Below are 5210 nucleotides of genomic sequence, written 5' to 3'. Positions count from 1 at the left end.
CAGAAAGAAAGAACGAGAAAATGATAAAGGCGATGATGAGAATACAAACTTTATTTAGTTCATAAAAAATATAGTAATGGCCAATGTTCTAAATAAAGTTATTTTGTATTAAAGTTAAATTAATTATTAAAAAAAAGCAAAGGAAAATGTTTTTTTTATTGAACTCTATAAATAAAACATAATTGGAATGTGATATAAATATAAAAAAAATGATAAAGAAATATATTTGTATAAAAATAACTGAAATAAAGGATATAAAATAATGAAAAGTGGAAAGTTTTTCATTTCATTTCGGCAGATTGGTGTGGAAAAGTTACTTTCGGACTTCAGTTCTTGTGGCGTAAATGACTATTTTGTTCCGATACTTTCAAAAATGGGCGTAAGATGTCACAGACAAACAAAAGAAAAGTACAATGATAACAGTTTAACTTAACGAACTTTATTATTTAAAAAAAAAATACAAATTACGAATATAATAATAATAATATTTCACTTGTTGCAAGTGTTTAGCCTAAGGACGACTTTCCAACTTAATTTAGCGTTAGTGTGTTAGTTAGTTATTTACATGGCGACTGACGAGCGAGAAGGCGATAGGAAAACTTGACAAAAACCTTTTCTTATACTTGACTTTACTTAACTTAAAAACTAAAGACTACGACTTAACTGGCGATAAGACGGGGGGAGTGGGGCCTCACGGCATCGTGAAATGAGCAACTAGCACGTTTACAACGAGATACAATGAAAACAGACTAGAGACACTAGCCTTAACTAAACAGGCTGGAGATCATCGGATTTTCGGAAAGCAAGCAACTTGAAATAAACTTCCCCGTCTGAGTCTTAATTGAATCTTTAACAAAGCTCACACATGTGTTTTCGTGTAAACTCAAAGTGGGGAAATAGTATGGTTTATTTGACACCATCTTGAGGCACTTATTTTGGGCGACTTGCAGCCCCTTCAAGTGACTGTTGACCATCCACCCCATACAGAAGTACCGGCCGGAAAGAGCTTTTAAAAACCAACAACTTGTTTCTTGAACTTAACTTCGACTTCCTGTTGATCAAGGGGTACACCAACCCCATGCTCTTTTGTGCTTTTACCTGAGTGTGCTTCGAATGCTCGCCAAAGGTCAACTTTCGGTCCAGCAGTACACCCAAATATTTAATGTGTTCAGATCAAGGAACGACGTTTCCATTCAGGCTGATTTCACGACTCGAAGAAAATCTAGCAGCACGTCTCTTCGAGAATAATACTGCTCCAGTTTTTCGGTCATTGATTTTGATTTTCCACCTGTAGTAGAATTTCGAGATCGCTTTGAAAGACTTCTCAAGAACTTTCGTAATCCTCTCAGGCTACTTTCCATTACACAAAATACCAGTGTCGTCGGCGAACTGTGCCAGATCAGCTCCAGACAGAACATTCAGGTCCGCAGTAAACAAATTGTACAAGTAAGGGCTAAGTGTACTCCCTTGCGGAAGACCTGCTGGGATTAAAAACTCTTCGGAGCAACCACCAAACACAATGATAACAGTTTTTAACTCCGCTATAAACGATAATTTTCACTCTTTTAAGAGTCACTTTGCGAAAACTTCGACCAATTGAAATTCAAGGAGTCACCGAATAAAGTTTTTTTTGGCAAAGTGTAGAAGAAACTTTTTTTCAAACACACCGGATGGGGCGAAAGTGTATTTAGGCAATATTCTCCTTACGACTAATCGGATAAATGTGAAATTATGGTCAAATAATAGCCTCAACAAGGTAGACATTTAGCAGTATCGATATGTTCGAAGAAGTTCTGCTGGGTGGCTCCAGCATCACTTTTACATCGAAGAATTGACGATTTTCAAAGAGGTCCGGAGTACGGCGCGATCCGGATACCTGGAAACTAATGATATGGAATGTCTTCATTAGGCATCTAGATTAGAACCATATAAAAATCACTTAGGTTAAGTGATCGCGCAGGAGAACATATCGGTATTTCGAAAAGAATGCACAAAAATTAAACCTCCGTGAAACTTGAGTCGCTCTAGCTCATAATTTTTTTTGTCCTATATTGTTCCCTGAACTCTAACCTTTTGATTGACACCTTACACGATATGATCCGACCTAGATAGCTGTGATCTGTACTACAGTAAAGTCGACCTACGACGAATCTGACGAAACTTAAATTTATTATCGGAAACAAAATTATGTTAAATTGATTAGGAGGCCTGAAATATAGTTTTGACATCATAACCGTTAGTAATTTATTATTTCCGATGAAAATCCATCCGGTGTAGTACTACCCATCCGGTGTAGTGCATTTTCTCGGAGGTCAACACCTAAACTGAAAGTGTTTGAAAAAGAAAATCATTCTACAAATTACTCAGTCTGGAGAAAGCTTTCAAACAAGATATAACTCGTAAAGATAGGCGACCCCTTGGTTTGAAATTTCATATAAGCTGGTCGATGTTTTCGCAAAGTGACTCTGATATTGCCAATATTTTCTACAAATGATTTCTTTTGGATATAGGATCCACTACATGCACGGAATTTTGAAAACCGAGTTTTTTGAGTTTCAGTTGAGTTTTTGATTTATCCATATAAAAATGCATGCAAATTTCACAAAAAACCAGTAAACCACAAAACAGAAATTCCGTGCGTGTTCACACTTTTGTCAGTACTCTTTCTATACAATCATGATACTATTTTCTCCGGCACGATTGCAATTTTCATAAATTAGAACATTTTAGCAGGCCTATATCAAGGTCAAAACGTTTTATTTAGAGAAAGCCTTATCATCCTGCCACAGGGTTTTTCTGTAATTTTGGTAAATTTTTTACAGTTATTTCTGTGACATCATTATTAGGCGCCTGTCACTTCTTTTGATATAAGGCATTTTGAGAAATTTTTTGTTGAATCTGTCACTTCATTAACGTTAGTATAAATTTTGATATAACGTTCACAAGATATCGATAGTCAAAGGTAAAATAGACTCAAAATATTTCATAGTAACATAAAAAGGTAAGAACGAGTTATGCACGTACTTTCACATTTTTACATTGCTTCAAGATCATGCGACTAGAGTAAATACTGTAAAGCCAACGTTCTACCACTATACCGGTTGCTTTGAAAACTTCCACTATTCTATGGTTTCATGGTTGCAAATAGGAAGTTATTCGTAAATTTGTTGTGGCATGGAGCATTGCAATTTATTCAAAATGTGTCAATATATATTCAAACTAAACTTTCTAAATCTAATCATTTTTCCCGATTATTTAGAGCGATTAATCACTTTCCACCTTCTCAAAAACACTTTTCTTCTTTCTTTAATAATGTCTTGTAAAAGCTGGAAAAAAGTAAATTAAAAAAAACGAATCGAGGGTTTGGCCAGCAATATGAATCTACATAAAAATATACTTTGTGAAAAACAAGGGATGAAAATTGTGCTGTTCTATAAGTGGAACAGAATAATGGCTTTCTATATAATCTTAAATCTACAATCTACACACTTTTCCGTTTTTAAGATTATTTTATATTTTCACTGTGTTGTGTCGTATATAGTTTTATACCGGTTTTTTCCACATTTATATTTTTTTGCTTCAAACGAATTTGTTTGTTTCTACTTATATATACATGCCTACAATATTCGGTTTGCTATTTTCCAACGATGGCTGAATGGCTGATGAAAAACGATGGAAATTATAATAGCAAAAAGAGGCTAAATGACTTTAGATAAGAATTCTTGAAAAGTGAACAAAAAACATTGGTCCCACTTAGTCTGCCTTTGTGTATATGTGTGTATATTTTCGGATTTGTACCACACATAAATAAATGTTCAGTTGTTGTCTAAGACAGTATAGCATATCGCTGAAAATATCTGCACGGCGTCGTTATTCAAATGGACCGGCTTCTTATCTCAACGGAAATTTCTTTCTTTGAATGTAATTATTTTTTTGGTGGGAGGGCATGTATTACAGTAGAAAACTGTTATACTTTTACGATGTAACCAAGCGAAGTGCAATCAATTTTGGTCACTCTTGTGACTATGTAGACACTTCCTGGAGACATAACGTTACAAAAGTATTTTTAAATTATCTGTCCCATAGACTTATCTTCATCACCAGTCCACATTTCCTCGTAAGTTGCATGAGACCCTTTATGAATATTTAAAACTGAAGATTTTGTTTTTAATTTTCACTTAGTCCCTCATGTAAATCTAACCTACTTAAAACTTACCTTACTTACAGGGTTGGGTTAGCGCCGCTATTCACTAGCGTCGCTTATTCGATGATAAGATTTATTTCCATGCACAAGTGCAAAATATTAAAATCAGGAGAAATTCTTAGAGTAAAGTGGGTTGTTAATAGGAAAATCGATTTTTTTATGTTTTTTAGAAAGCATAATCTATAAGCGCGGTAATTTTTTCCGATTAGCGACGCTAATATTTTCCGAGATTAGCGTTAGCGTTAGTGCCGTTAGCGAGCCCTGCTTATTTAACATTCAATTGATAAGCCAAATAGGGTGAAATTTTCATGAACTGCTCACGTTTCTCAGAGCCGGTCAAACTTCTGCAACCAAATGAATTTTCTGTTGAAAGCTAACACATTCGTCGTCGGTGCGGTCGTACATTTTTCAAAAAGGATTCTGATGGAAGATGTCATTAAAAGTAAACTAAAATCCAGCAAAGCACCGACAGCAAAGCCTCTTAATAAAAATGTTCAAAGAAGGACCATAGTCTGGTCCTAGTTGAAATTTTAACGTGTTACATCTAAGTCTCAAGAACAATAAAAAGCGTAGGGGAAACAACTAAATGCTAAGTTAGTCAACATGTTTGTTTACTGACATCATGAGAAATAGTATTTCAATTGAGCTACTTGATCCATCATCGCGTATAGAAAACAAAATTTTATCCTAACATTTTCTATTTTAGGTCAGGTAAATCTGTTATTTCTTTTGTTAAAATATCGCTAAGCTCTCAATGCAAAGTCCTTTACTTCATTTGGTTTAACGTACACTTTGCTATTATATAAAGGAACAGAGTCAAAGCTCGCTGCTTATTTTTTCATCGCTGTCGATGACAGATGACTAGACGTTTATTGTCAACTATCTAGTTTTTGAGTTCGCCAGATCGTGATTAAACTCCGACTCATCAGTCTAATCTATAGTTAATGTAGCATTGTCTGTTATCTCTCTGTTGTCAAATGCTAAAAGTTTACCTTCACCGAACTTA

The sequence above is a fragment of the Bradysia coprophila genome, unplaced genomic scaffold (assembly GCF_014529535.1).
Source record: "Bradysia coprophila strain Holo2 unplaced genomic scaffold, BU_Bcop_v1 contig_350, whole genome shotgun sequence".
NCBI lineage: Eukaryota > Metazoa > Arthropoda > Insecta > Diptera > Sciaridae > Bradysia > Bradysia coprophila.
Note: the sequence above shows the minus strand (reverse complement) of the source record.